This window comes from Capra hircus, chromosome 13, assembly GCF_001704415.2.
Source record: "Capra hircus breed San Clemente chromosome 13, ASM170441v1, whole genome shotgun sequence".
Lineage (NCBI taxonomy): Eukaryota > Metazoa > Chordata > Mammalia > Artiodactyla > Bovidae > Capra > Capra hircus.
In genome coordinates this window covers 61300111-61315459 of record NC_030820.1, presented here as the reverse complement: position 1 = coordinate 61315459, position 15349 = coordinate 61300111, and the positions used below count along the sequence as shown (strand labels likewise).

At 52.8% G+C, this 15349-nt stretch overlaps 1 protein-coding gene across 2 annotated transcripts in view; it reads left to right on the top strand.

Annotated features, from left to right (window-relative positions):
* NOL4L (nucleolar protein 4 like) overlaps positions 1 to 15349 on the top strand; it is a 132348-nt gene that overhangs the window by 19583 nt on the left and 97416 nt on the right. The window lies entirely within an intron of this gene.

Below are 15349 nucleotides of genomic sequence, written 5' to 3'. Positions count from 1 at the left end.
CTCAGACCCCAGAACACAATGATTTCTGAGCCCACATAGCCCTATCTGGGGGAGAGTGGGTGATGGTGCCTCCTGGATGGGGCCAGGACAGAGGCCTTGCTGCCTGTTTCTTCAACCCAAAGGGTGAATTTTAAGACCTGTGCTGCGGCTTATAAAAGAGAACACCATGGTTCTCTTCGCTCCACATGACTGCTAGTCATGGCCCTGGGTTCAAACCCTGGGCCCACTGCTTTCTGAATATGTGGCCTTTAGTAAATCCTCCTCTGAGCCCCAGTGTCTTCATCTGCAGAATGAGGCTCCAATGCCTATGTATCAGGGTTGATGGGATGGGATATGGCGGGAAACACACCTGGAAACACGTGTATAAGTGTCCAACCTTGGGTCTTCCTGGAGGAGGTGCTCAGTATATGTTAAAAGCCAGAACCTAACATTTATATGACCTCAAACTGTTTTCACAGCTGTTGGGAATTTGTCATATCGCTTGAGTCTTCTGAAAAGGAAGTGGGAGGGTGGGGAGGAAGTATCAGCCCCAACTCCCAGAGGGGTAAACTGAGGACCCAAAGTCACCTTGAGGCAGGGCCGATAGAGGGCTAAGAGGTGGGTCTCCGGCTCAGGGAAGTAGGGGAGCGAGGGGAGTGGAGATTGTCCAGAGCCCGCCCCCACCCCCACCCCCTCACGAGTGTGTGTGCATGTCCATATGTGCACACATCGCCTGCACCAAGCAACAATAGCGACTTTCAGATTTGTGGTCCCTGAGCAGGTTTTGTAAGGCATGGCTTGGCTGGTCTGGAGGTCTGTTGTAAGGATGTTGAAAGGCCCAGAGCGTGGGGAAGCTCAGGCCGCAGGCGGGCAAAGGCGGGCAGGTCCCTGCGAAGAGGAAGAGGTCTGGGCTCATGTGATTGTCCATTGGGCCTGTCTGGCCATCCGGTGTCTGGCCTTTGTGGCCAGAGCCAGCCGGGTCTCCGGGTTGGTCTCTGAGCAGCCTGGCCCCCTGTGCCTTGTCGTCCAGATGCCCGACCTGATCAGCCCGTGAGCCTTGGCACAGCCTGGGGAAGGGGTGCATTACAAATGAGGAAGCCAAACTTCAGAGAAGGGTGTGCCCAGCTGGCCTGCGGGGAGCCAGGATTTGGACCCAGGACCACCTGGCCAAGCCCCAGCGCTGGCCCTTCCTGGTCATGGCTCAGCCAGGGGCCAGTAAGCAAGCTTTGTGCAGACGGCTTCCTTCTTCCCCTCGGCCTGCCTTCTTGGCCAAGTCTGGCCTCGTCACCTTTGACAGAAGGCCCTGCAGACCAGTCTCTGCTCCTTAGTTGCCACACCTCGATCTTCATGGGGTTCTAGCTCTACCCTGCATCAGCTGCTTGTGGGCACTGGGCTCACCTTTGGCCCCTTTGAAGAAGACGTCAGGGACTTCATCCTTATTCAGTGCATTTAAGGCCCCAGACAGCTTTTGCCCCATCCCCACCCAATGCAGGGGTTTCTAGGCCCATTTCCTTTTTTTAACATCTATTTATTTGGCTGCGTTGGGTCTTAGTCACGGCATCCGGGGTCTTCCTTGCATCACGCGGGGTCTTTCGTTGCGCTGCGCAGCCCTAGTTGTGTCACACAGGCTTAGCTGCTCCGCACCACGTGGGATCTTAGTTTCCCAACCAGGGACTGAACTCGTGTCCCCTGCAGTGCAGGGAGGATTCTTAACCACTGGACCACCAAGGCAGTGTTCCCTCGGCCCATTTTCTAGATGAAGAAACTGAGGCTCAAAGAGAAGAGGTTACGTCCTAACATGAATGGGCCATGAGAGCAGTGCTAGGACTCCAGAGCTTGTGCTTTTTCCATAATGTAGCCCTCCTGCCCTCAGCTTCTTCAGCAGCAAAATGGGAGACTGGAACTGGGTGATCTCACTTGAGAGCAGAAACTCTGGAGACAGACAAGCTGAATGTGAATCCCAGCCCCGTCATGTCGTAGCCGGGGAATGGGGCCTTAGGTAGTCACTTCCTCTCCCTATGCCTCAGTCTTCCTACCTGTAAATGGGGCTGAGAGGCATATCCCCCCTCGAGCTGCTGTGAGGTCCAGGGAGCAGCCACGCCGAGTGCCCTGGAAGTGAGGACGTGCACAGCGGTGGCAGGTTTTGAAACTTCTGAGCTTCCTGTCCAGCCCTCCCTGCAGTGCTTGAAAGGATGGCAGGGGCCATGTGAATGCTCACTTGTGCTCTTCCTGGGGCATGACCCGGTGACCCAGACTGGATCAGGACTGTGCATGGATGTGTCTGCTAACAGCAGATGTTCAGGGAGCCTGCTGTGAGGGTGACGAGCAGTGGGTAGTCCCAGACATAGCCATGAGGCCGGCTCAGGCTGCCCTGGGCAGCCAACGACACCATTGTCCCCATTTGTTCCCTTTGTCGCCTCATGTGCAGATTACGAGTACCTTGCCTGCTCCTGCAAGCTCGACCTTTCCTGGGAGAATTGCTCTGAAGCAGCCACAGAGCACGCAGAAGCTGTCTGGCTAATTAGCGGGTGGCTGCTGGGGACAGGCTTGGGACCTGGTGGCTGGAATTGGGACTCCGGGCCCCCGAGGCCAGTGCCAGCTCGGCTGGGAGGCCAGGCAGTGTCCTGGGCTCCAGGATGTCACGGCCTTTCCATCATGGGGTTCAGATCATGGCTCTGTGGCTTTTTGGCTGGGTGACCTGTGAAGGCGCTTTGCCTCTCTGGGTGGCAGTTTCCTCACCTTGGACTTCAGATTGTATGGGTTGGGAGCCCAGCACCAAAATGGGGTCCATGATCAGCAAATAGTGTCACTGCTGCCATCCCCTTTGGCCTGTGCCGGCCCACGTGGAGAATATAAGAAGTGCAAGCCCAGGGACAACCCTTGGGGACCATGCAGCACCATCTCAGAGTCATAGGCAGCAGCGGAAGCCCAGCTAGGCCTCAGGCCCTTAGCAAGAGGCAGGCTTAATCTCTCAGAGCCTGAGCCTCTTTTGTTCCCCCAAGCAATGGAATAATTGAGACACTGTGTGGTCAGGTGCCTAGAACAGGGCCTAACAAAGATGGAGTTCCTTCCCAGTCCCGCCTCCCTCCCCCTTCCACTCCTCCTCCCTCCCCCCTCTCACTTTCTCCCCCTCTCCCTTGCCCTCCCTCCCCAGGCCTCAGGAACAGGCTGGAGGGAGGCAGCTGCAACTCCTGTGGGAAAATCAGGTCGAAGGACTGCCTGTGGCCTGGGGTGGTCAAAGGAGGGAGGGTCTCAACGGGACTCAGCAGGCAGCTCGGTGGGGGTTCTATGTGAGCAGAGAAGTGGAGTGCAAATGGGTAGATAGTCTGCTCAGGGGCCACCACGAGGCTCTCAGGCTAGTGGCCCAGGACTCAGGCTGCCGCCGGACCCTGGGGCAGGTCCAGGTTGGGGGTGTGCAGAGATTTGGAAGATAGATAGGGTCTGACTGTGCAGCCTTGGATGTCAGGCCAGGGGCCATTCTCCCCTCTGGCCCCAGATTCCAGGGAGGAGAGCTTCCAGGCCCACGGGGCAGAGGGGTGTTGGTGAACAGAGCATTGGCACACAGGAAGAGGTGTCCCTGGCTTGGCCTGGGGAGTGCTGGGCTGGAAAGCCTTTCTGGGAGGGCCTGCCTTAGGGCCAGGACTCCTCAGCAAGGAGTCGAGTAGACAGTGGCCATCCCGGCAGAGGAGGCAGCCTCGCAGAGGCACGAAGCATGCTTCAAAGCCAGGGTGAGTAGGGCCACATCACAGAGCTCTCAACTGCCCAGCAGAGGAGCCTGGATTTTATCCGGGCTGGGAGCCATGGAAGGTTTGAGACAGGCGGCCTTGAGATCTCATTTTCAAAGTCAAGGTGCAGCCCCATTCGTCAGGGAGGTTGAGACAGTGGTTGTACAAACTACAAACCTGATGGGGTAGAAGTCAGCCTGGCCTCTTACCTTCCTGGGTGTCCAACCTGAGAAAATCCCATCCCTCCAGAAACTTCCCGGAACCTCAGCTTTTGTATGTGTCTAAGTACTGCCTGTGGCCTTTCTGCCTCCCTGAGTGCCTGGGGTGAGATTGAAATCGACCTTACGTTGTGCCTGCAGCCGGGCACCCCGACATTTCGGCGACAAGTTCCCTGGAATCTCTCATGGACTGCTCGCCATGTGTGAGGTTATTTTACAGAGGTTATCTCATTGCATTCTTGTGCTGTGCTCAATTGCTCAGTCGTGTCCCACTCTCTGCGACCCCATGGACTGCAGCCCGCCAGGCTCCTCTGTCCTTGGGGATTCTCCAGGCAAGAATACTGGAGTGGGTTGCCATGCCCTCCTCCACTGCCCTTTTAGGCAGCCCTTCCCCAATCACTGAGGAGGAAACTGAGGCACAGAGAAGAGAAATGATCTGTCCAATGAGCAGGGCTGGGATTGAGCCCAGGCTGGTCTGGCCCCAGAGTCCTTGCTTGCAGCTCCTCCACACCCCTGTCCCCAAGCGGGGCCCTGGCTGGGGCGTGGCCCGGTCCCCAGCCGGTTCCCCAGGGCGCAGTCAATCCCCTGTCAGGGCCCACCAGTACGGGAGCCAATTAGTAGCTGCCACACCTGTCCCCCTGCCCTGGGCGCCCCAGAGGCCCAGCCCTGCCTAGATCTTTCAGGCACCTCCCTCAGCTCTAGAAGCCAATGCTTCCAGCATTGCACCATTTAGAAGAAGCACAGAGGCTCAATTTTGTCAGAGAAGCTGGGAGAAATCGAGCCAGTGAGAGAAGCGCCCCACCATCAGGATATTTCCATGCCTTGTCTGGGCCGCGGCAGAGCTCGGTTCCCCCGCGCCGCACCCCACCCCCGCCGCCTGTGCCCCCCACCGCAGGCTCCCCTGTCTCTCCCGCATCTGCCTCCTTCTCCCCAACCTGGGGCCGTTCCCCCCGCTCCGCCCCCCGCCCTCTCCCTGGGTCCCCTGTGGCAGGGGCTGCTGGCGGCATCGGCTGCAGCTTCTCACCTGCGTGCCGGGTCTGGCTCCAGCGAGAAAGGAGGAGGAGGAAAAAAAGGTCCTTGAGATGGTGACAAAGGTCTGAGTGTGGGCCGCCAGAGCAGCCTGTTTCCAGGCAACTGCTCTACCCCAGGCTCCCCGCGGCGGCGGGCACATCCGTCAAGCCGCAGCTCTGCTCAGCGAGGGAGCTGGGGCGGCCCTAGCAGCCTGGGCACACGGCCATGGCCCCCAAGCTCCAGCCCTGCTGGGGACACGAGGCCCCTCTGGCAGGGGCTGCAGGGGAAAGTACAGTGTTGTCATGGCTACTGCTGGCCAAGCACCTACTGGGTGCCCAGCTGCAGGCTTGGTGCACACAGGGCAGAGCTCCTACTCATGAGTCAGTCCATCCTTCTGTCCCCATTCCAGATAGAACGCTGGTGTATTGTGCAGGCTCTGGATGGCTGGGTTGAAATCCTCCTTGCTGTTTGATCTTGGTCATGTTATTCTATTTTGCCGGGCCTCAGTTTTTTCATCTGTAAAATGGTCACAATAATAGTTCTTACTTCATAGCACTGCCATGAGGATTAAATGACTTAATACAGGCAATGCCTAAGCACAGAGCCTGGCACATATTAAATGCTCAGTAAGGACTAGTTGTTGTCTCTATGTTTATTAGTAATTAATTATGTGTAAAGAGACCATCAGGGCAGTGGGAAGCATGTGGCCCACAGCAATCAGATAGAATCTGGGTAGATAGGGTTCATATTTGTCCCACTTTCAACGGTACGACCTTAGGCAAGTCATTTTGCCTCTTGGAACCCCAGGTTCCTCTTGGCTGCATTGGAGAGATAATTAATAGCTGTCTCCATACCTGTTCTCTTCCGGGCAAGTTTGAAGCACTCTCTCTTGTTGGGAGGATCAGTGATGCGTGTGCCCAGGGCCCCACCCTGACAGCACTCAGTACGGAGAGTGGTCATTATTCAACAGACCTGGATTGGCGCCTGCTGGGTGCCAGTGTGGGGGCGGGGAGAGGAGTCAGACCTGCCCGGCTGTGCCCTCGCCATCCCCCCACCCACCTGATTTCTGGGCTGCTCTGCCCTGCAGGACGGCCCTGCTTCCTGCTCGACATTCTAATTGCTCCAGCTTCTGCCCTTGAGGTTGCTCAGCCCTGTTCCTTATCCTTCCTTCCACCTCCCTTTTTGAAAACAACCTCTGCCAGTGCCCCCAGCCCCAGCCCTGGAGGGAGAGGAGGAGGAGGCAGCCCAAGTGCCAGGGGAGCGGGCACGCTGCCGGCCTTTGTCTGAGCTGCCCGGCGGCCGAGGCTCCATCCCCTGGGGCAGGCCACGTTGCCCGCCTGCTGGCGGCTCAGGGAAGGCCGCGTGGGCGGCGGGGCCTAGGCAGGCCTGGGCTGGCCGCGGCCCCCTGGGATGGCCTGGCCCATTCAGGCGGGAGGGAGACCCAGGCTTGGGAGGAGAGTGGTATCAGGCTGATGCTCCTCACGGCAGCTGGGTCGGGGTGACTGTGTCCTTTGGGGGACCCATTGCAGACAGGTCTCAGCACCTCCTATGGATCAGGAACTGTGGTGGTAGCAGCTGGGCCCTCAGCACAAGGCCACACAGTCTGAGTTCAAATCCCTGTTTTGCTGTTTGACAGCTGGGTGGCCCAGGCAAACTCCCACACCTGTCTGGGCCTCCATTAACCGGTTTGCAAAATAAACATGACAGTAGTCTTACCTTAAGCTCTTAACATGGTCGAGGAGAGCACCCAGTGAGGGTTGCTGCAGTGGTGTTGGCTGTACTCGTGAGAAGTAGGGGCTGAACATTTGCCGAACTCCTACTGTGTGTTAGATCCACCGGAGAGATGGTCCATTGCAAGAAATAGCTCAGTTTTTCAATTCAGTCGCTCAGTCGGGTCCGACTCCTTGCGACTCCACGCAGCACGCCAGGCTTCCCTGTCCATCACCAACTCACAGAGCTTGCTCAAACTCATGTCCATTGAGTCAGTGATGCCGTCCAACCATCTCATCCTCTGTCGTCCCCTTCTCCTGCTGCCTTTGATTTTTCCCAGCATCAGGGTCTTTTCCAATGAGTAAGTTTCTGTAATACGGCCAAACCTGAACAAACTATTTGGCCAGCCCAATATTTACTAAGCACCTGCTCTGTACCAAAATCTGGGCTGGGCATTGGGGATACCCAGATGAAAGACCTAGGAGAAGCGGGTGTCGAGGAAAGAAGCATAAGGAAAGGAGGGGAAGTTATATATGAGGTCCTGCTGTGAGCCGGACTCTTTGCTGAGCACTAGGAGTCCAGGAGTCCAGATAAAGAATCTGCCTGCAATGCAGGAGAACCTTTGATCCCCAGGTCAGGAAGATCCCCTGGAGAAGGGAATGGCAACCCACTCCAGTATTCTTGCCTGGAGAATTCCATGGACAGAAGAGCCTGGCGGGCTGCAGTCTGTGGGGTTGCAAAGAGTCGGATACGACCGAGCAACTAATACTTTCACTTTCAGGAGTTCAGAGAGGAGTAGAGGGGCCCCTGCCCTTGTAATGGGAAAGGGCACAAAAATCTGGAAACTGATGATTATGATGCAGGGTAATCAGTGCTGTGATGTGAAGTGCCCTGGGGGGTGCCAACCCAGGCTTGGGAGTCAGGGAGGGCTTCCTGGAGGAGGTGACCTAGACACTTGGCCTTATGATCCACCTTATCAAGTCCTCTCAGTAACAGTTCTATCATGTTGTGGTCTAGGTTCGGTTTAAACATGTCCAGGGGTGGGGTACTCACTACCCAGGGAGGAATATACTTTTTCCATTTGCAGTCAGTTGGCCTTCCCTTGGACCCACTCACCGCTCTCCCGACGCTCCCTCGTCAGTCTAGGCTGCAGCAGCTTCTGCGTCAGTCTCCGGCTTCCCCTCTCGGCCCTCCGGTCCATTCTCCACCCAGAGCTCCAGCCAGAGCAATCTTCTGAGACATAAATCAGACAACATCAGCTTCTGGCCTAAAACCCTTCAGTGGCTCCCCAGGGGCTCTTAGGACAAAGACCAGACTCCATACTGCAGCCTGAAAAAACGGTCCCAGCTGGACCGGTGCAGCTGACCCTCTGGCTTCCCCAGGCTGTGGATAGGGCCACGTCCAGGCCAAAGCCTCCACCTGCCCATGCAGCCTCTTAAGGGTGCAGGGGTGAAATTAATGCAAACGGAGCCCCCTGATTGTGGCAGTCAGGTGCAGGCCAGTGGGTAGTGATGTTATCCAGCCTGGTGATGTCAGCTTGGCACATAGTCCCTTTCCAGTTCCATACCTCAGTTTCCCCATGAGCAAAACACAGGGACTGTCTGGGTGGTGCCTGGAGAATCTCATGTGGAGTACAGGGCCCCTGGAGCTCTCACGAGCTCGCCCCCACCCCTCACCCAGTGGCTTCCATGATGGACTATTTTCTGCCCTCTCCATATCTAGTCCAAAGAGAAGACTAGCAAGTCAGGACTAGGTTAGGACGTAGATTTCAACAGCTCTCTTGATCCTGAGGAGACTCTGAGGCCCATAAGTTGAAATGATCTGCATTAAGCTGCCCCTGTAGTAGCCACGGGCTTCCCAGGTGGCTCAGTGGGTAAAGAACCCACCTGCCGATGTAGGAGATATAAGAGACGTGGGTTCCAATCCCTGGGTCAGGAGGATCCCCTAGAGGAGGGCATGGAAACCTACTCTAGTATTCTTGTCTGGAGAGTCCCCATGGACAGAGGAGCCTGGCAGGCTACAGTCCATAGTGTCACAAAGAGTCAGAGGTGACTGAAGCGACGTAGTACGCACGTAGTAGCCAAACCTCTCTGGCCGGTGTCAATTATCTGCCGTTATGGCAGAAGAGTCAGGCTAGCTCGGGAAACTGGGGGTTTTAATCTTTCCATCCAGAATCCTAGGTTCTGTTATCATTACTTTAATTTTGTTTAAAGACACAGTGCAGGGACTTCCGTGGCAGTCTAGTGGGTTAAGACCTCGCCTTCCAATGCCTGGGGTGTGAGTTCGATCCCTGCTTGGGGAGCTAAGATCCCATATGCCCCAGGCAAGGCAAAGCAAAACAAACAAAACAAAAAAATTAAGCAGAAACAACAATATTGTAACAAATTTAATAAAAGACTTAAAAAAATAAATACACAGTGCATTTGCATGATTCGAAATTTGAAAGTTTAAAAAAGACATGGTAAATATCCTCCATTCTTTCCTCCTGCTGCTCAGCCCCCCTGCCCACCTCCTCCTTTGAAGGCACCACTTCGATCAGCATCTGTCTGTCCTTCCAGGGATACCTGAGGTACAGAACCTGTTTTCAGACCTCGAAGGAGCCGGTTAGTGTGAGTGTTTGCCCCCTGACCACTAAGGGATTAAAGGATTCCCAGAGGCTGCAGAGCTTGGTAGGAGATAAAGTCTCCAGGAGTCTCCCCCTGCCCAAGCACTGGGCATGTCCACGTGGGCAGATTTAGGAACCTGGCTCTGTTGTTCCTGACTCTCCTGCAGAGAGGATCCTGTGTTCAGAGCATGACTCTGTACCCACAGTAAGTAGAGACCAAGGAAATGTTGAGAGCATCCTAAGTACCCTGTGCACCTTTGGCACCATCCACAATGCAAATGATGCGGGGAGAGGGTGCCGTGACAGGACCCCAGTGCAGTGTAGCGGCAAGGGGGCCCCTCCACGGGGGTGGGATGGGGAGGGTAGACCCCGATTTGTGGAATGGGCTGAGCAGATGGACCTGCTTTATGTTGTAGACAGCTCTGTGTTGATGGCTTCATCCCCTTAACATGAACATTAAAGAATAGACATTAACCTGTTTCACTGAACCTGCACCATATCCCCACGAGGTGGACTCCATTACAGTGGAGGGAACAACCTTAGTCACTTGTCTGAGGTTACATGGTGATTTGACTTGAACTCAGGTCTGTCTGCTTTCATGCACTGGAGAAGGAAATGGCAACCCACTCCAGTGTTCTTGCCTGGAGAATCCCAGGGACAGAGGAGCCTGGCCGGCTACAGTCCATGGGGTCACAAAGAGTCAGACATGACTGAGCGACTGAGCACAGACACACGCGGGTCTGTCTGATTCCTGAGGTTGCTGCTCCATCAGTATCATATGACCCAGTTCCTGCAGCCCACATGTAAGGGCAGGGTGGTTGGGCTCCCGGACTTCCAGCTCTGGCTCCACTGTTTCCTGGCAGTGTGGCCTTGGGCAGGTCACACCCTTGCTGTGCCCCATGACCTCTGCTGCACTTGAGGTCAGAAAAGTATCCCATCCTCGGGGCTGATGGCATTATGTGGGCAGATGCCATAGCTGATGCCCCAAGGGATGGGATTGGGTCCAGAGCTGAGGTTCACAGATACACCAGCCTCTGCTTAGTTGTGTGACTTTGGGCCACTTCCTTGCCCTTTCTGAGCCTCCATTCCATGTCTCTAGGGTCCCTCATCTCTGGGCTCCCTCATCTCTGGGATGAGCTCTTTGGGAGGGAGCCTTTTGGATGTAGCCCAGGGCAGTCGACAGGATTTGGGCAGAGCTGGAGCTGGGGAGCAGGGAGAACAGGGTTCAGGGAGGCAGGGCACAGGTAGTCAAGGGTGTGGCCCTTTTTTCTTTTGTTGACTCCAGGAATGAATTTTACATTTTTTAGCAAGGATCTGATTCAAAGTTGCTGGGCAAAACCGAGCCTAACTGACCTAAAGCCTACCCACACCCCTCACCCCCACAATGAAATATTTGCTTCAGGAGAGGAATGAAGTTTAAGAGTTCCAGAAGCCTTAAAATTACTGTTTTGTGGTCAGGGTCAGAGGTAGAAAGGGAGACAAGACCAAGTCCTTTACTCCATGGCATCATGTCGTACCTGTTTATGGAGCACCTACTGTGCTAGGTCCTGGTGGAGACCATGGCAGACCCCTCTGTACCCTCACAATGCTCACCGTCTGCTGAGGGCAATAGCTATTAACCAAACGGACACACAAATAAACAGAATATCGTCGTTGTGAAAGGCCCCGTGAAGGAAGGGGGCTCCTAAGGTCATGCCCTGGGGATGGGGGTCAGGAGAGCATCTCTGAGGCAGTCTATTCATTTGCTGGGGCCGCCAAAACCAAGTACCACAGACTGGGGGTCTTGCGCAGCAGAAATCAATTTTCTCACGATTCCGGAGGCTTCAAGTCCGAGGTCAAGGCGCCGGGGCTTCGGCTTCTTCTGAGGCCTCTTCCTTGCCTTGCAGATGGCTGTCTTCCCCCTGTGTCTCACACGGCCTCTCCTCTGTGTGTCTCGTGTCCTGATTTCCTCTTCTTCTAAGGACACCAGTCGTATTGGATTAGGGCCCACCCTAATGACCTCATTTGACTTAATTACTTCTTTTAAGACCCTGTCTCCCAATACAGTCACAATCTGAGGTACAGAAGTTAAGACTTCAACACAGGAAACTGCAGTGAGAGGAGAGGGGATGGGGGGGTACACAGAACGGCCCATAACAGGCAGTAATACTAGAGCCGAGGCCTGAAGGTCAAGTAGAAGTTAGCTTAGTCATAGGGAAGAGGAGGTGTTTCAGGCAGAGGGTGCAGTGTGGGCAAAGGCCAGGTGGCAGATATGGTTCTGAGAGAAGCTGGTGTCGCTAGAAGGCAAGAAGGACGTGGAGAGGAGATCAAGATGAAGCCCAAGAGAGCAAACCCCACTGTGACTGCTTCATCGCCCCGTAGCTGCTTTCTTTTCCAGTCATCAGTTTCCTCATCCGTGAAACAGGAATGACCCGACCAGCCTTGTGGGTCTGGGAGCCTGGAATCAGGTCACATAGACCTAAAAGGCACACCTGGCTTCCCAGGTGGCGCTAGTGGTAAAGAACCCACCTGCCAATGCAGGAGATATAAGAGATGTGGGTTCGATCCCTGGGTCAGGAAGATCCCCTGGAGGAGGGCATGGCAACCCACTCCAGTATTCTTGCCTGGAGAATCCCATGGACAGGGGAGTCTGGCGGGCTACAGCCCATAGGGTCTCAAAGAATTGGACACGACAGAAGTGACTTAGCACGCACATATACCTAAAATGTCTTGGCCTGTACCAGCTCCTTGGAAGTGCTCAAGAAGACTTGTCCTTTCTCTCTTCCCTTCCTGGGCCACCCTTTGTCTCCCTCAGGCCCCCCACCTTGTCCCCTAACCTGATCTGTATGACCTGGCTTGAGATCTTGAGTTCCAGGGCCAAGAACTCTTGGCGAACAGTATTGTGACTGGAGAGGCCATTTGGGCTTCCTGGGAGCCAAGGAGAAAAGGACAGTCTCCCAGGCAGTTGTTGGGAGAGCGTGCCTGTCTTTGAGCTCCACAGGGCCAGGCATGGATTCTCAGTAAAATGTCTAAGTCTCCTATGATGCTTGGAAAGAAAGCCTCCATCTCCCCCCAACACATTGCCTTTCACTGAAACATAAATGGGTCTCCAGTAACAGGGTCCTCCTTCCCTTGGGGGATGTTCACTAATCTCTGCCCATGAGCCACAGCTTCTCATTGGCTATGTAGCCTGTGGCAAATGTCTTCCCCTTAAAAAAATTTTTTTAAACTAATTTTGGCCGTGCTAGGTCTTCGTTGCAGCACTGTGCGTGGACTTTCTCTAGTTGTGACAAGTGGGGGCTATTCTCTTGTTGCAGAACATGGACTCTAGAGTGTGGAGCTTCAGTAATTGCAGCACACGTGGGCTTAGTTGCCCTGAGGCATGTGGGATCTTCGTTCCCTGACCAGGGATCGAACCCGTGTCCCTTGCATTGGCAGGTGGATCCTTAACCACTGGACCAGCAGGGAAGTCCTTGCCTTCACCTTTAAGCCTCAGTTTGCACATGTATGCTTTCATTTAACACATTTTAAAAATTTAAATAAATGGTTTATTTTAGAACAATTTTAGACTTACAGAAAAGCGGCAAAGATAGTCCGGAAAAGTCCCACGTACCCTTCACCCAGGTTCCCCTATTGTCAACATTTGACACTATTATGGTATGTTTGTTACAGCTAAGGAACCAACGTGGATACACCACTGTTAACTAAGCTCACACTTTTTTTCTTTTTGGATTTCACTAGTTTTCCCCTAAGGTTTGTTTTCTGTTTCAGGATCCCAATCAAGAGACCACGTTACATTTAGTCTTCATATCTCCTTGAGCTCCTCTGGCCTGTGATGCTTTCTTAGGACCCAGTTTTATTTTGATAAATATTTTGGAACTCCTACAATGTGCGTGGTTCTTGGTGCTGGGGAAAGAAACAGAAGCCTGCCTTTCACGGAGCCTGCATTTGGAGTTGGGAGGGACAGATCACAGATAAGTAAATGTAGATATTAAATGTGTCAGCACTATACAGAAGAATAAAGCAGGGGAAGATGGAGAGGTCTGGGAAGGCTTCTTTATGAGGAAACACTGGACAGTGAGCTGTTGGAGGTGAGGGAGCCTCCAGGTGGATATCTGGTGGGAAAGGACTCTAGGTAGCAAGCAGAGCAAGTGCAAAGGCCCTGAGGCAGGAAGTGCCTGTCAGTCTGAGGAACCATGGGGAGGCCAGCGGGCAGGAGCCCAGGCTGTAGAGGTGACTGGTGGGAGGAAAGGGAGCCCTGTGTGGAGTACAGACTGGAGAGAGTGGAAGCTGGGAGAAGGCTGGTGTCATGATCCAGGGCAGCCAGGTGGAAGGGGCTCCTGGCCTGAGCCACAGTGGTACCGGCGGAGGGTGAGAAGTGGGTGGATTCTAGCCCTTTTTTGAAGGAGGACCCACAGTATTTGCTGGTGCAAACAGAGCTTGTGCTGAAGCCCTCCGACAGGACTTGCATGAGGAAAAGAAGCAGTGATGGATGTTAGCAAGGCTTGGAAAACTGTGAAGGTGGGTTTCTCTGTCTTCTGTGTTTCAGAGCTGTCTTGCCTAACCCATCCTCTGGCTGAGGGCCAGTAATAAACCACTGGTTTGGTTTTTTTCAAGTATAACATTTTGAAATGGTAATAGAATCTCATTATTTTTTTAAAAAATTCATCAGGTACCAATGTGAAAAAAATTCTTCCTCCTAGCCACCCAGTTCCCCTCCCCAGGGGCAGCCACTATTATTTCTTGGGTTTCCTTCCAGAGATGTTTTATACATATGTATAAGCACATATGCACAGGCATTTCTGGGGTTTGTTTCTATTTTTACACAAAATATGTTGTACACTGTTCTGTAGGTTGCTTTTTGTTCTTATAATAGCTTTATTGAGATATAATTCACAAACCATAAAATTTACCCATTTAAAATACAACTTAATGGGGTTTTTTTTTTTTGGTATATTCAGAATTGTGTGTTTCCACAATCAATTTTAGAAAATTTGTGGTGCCTGCGAAAGAAACCCCATATCCCAATGTCCTTCCCCAGCTCCAGGAAACTACTTCTTTCTCTGTAGATTTGCCTTCTTTCTCTGGACATTGTCTATGAATGGAATCATATGATATGTGGATTTTTGTGCCTGACTTCTTTCACTTACTACAGTTTTTTTCAAGGTTTGTCCATGCTGTAGCATATACCTCTTTCCTTTTTTCTTCCTGAATGATATTCCACTGGATGGATGTGCCACATTTTATTTATCTGTTCAACAGTTGATGGGCATTTAGGCTGTCTCCAGATTTTAGCTATGATGAATAATGCTGCTGTGAACTGTCCTGCACAGTTTTTGTGTGGACATATGTTTTCAGGTTTTTTCTACCTAGGAGTGGAATTGCCGGGTCATAGGGTAATCCTACGTTTAACCTTTTGAGTGACTGCTAGACTGTTTTCCAAAATCATTGCGGCATTTTGCAGTCTTATCCACAGTGTAGGAGGCTTCCGGTTTTCCCATGTTCTCGTCAACACTTAATACTATCTGTCATTTTGATTAGAGCCGTCAGAGTGTGAGTGGAATTGTATCTGATTGTGGTTTTGATTTGCCTTTCCCTGATAGCTAATGATATTGAGCATCTTTTCATGTGCTTATTGGATATTTGTGTATCTTCTATGGAGAAATGTCTATTCAGATCTTTTGACTGTTTTTTAATTGCCTTATTCATTTTATTATTGAGTTATGAGTTCTTTATATACTCTAGATACAAATTCCTTATCGGATATATGATTTGCAAATATTTGCTTCCAGCCTATGGGCTGTCTTTTTACTTTCTTGGTGGTATCCATTGAAAGACAAAAGTTTTTAGTTTTAATGAGGTCCAGTCTGTCTAACTTTTCTTCTGTTGCACTCACACTCTCTTCCTTAGTGCCACTTGTGTCCCTCCAGGATGAAAGGATAATGGGAGCCAAATGGCCTACTGTACCCACAATTCCTTGGCCTCCCAGGTAGTGCTAGTAGTAAAGAACCTACCTGCCACTGCAGGAGACATAAGAGATGTGGGTTCAAAACCTGGGTCGGGAAGAACTCCTGGTGGAGGGTATGGCAACTCACTCCAATATTCTTACCTGGAGAATCCCA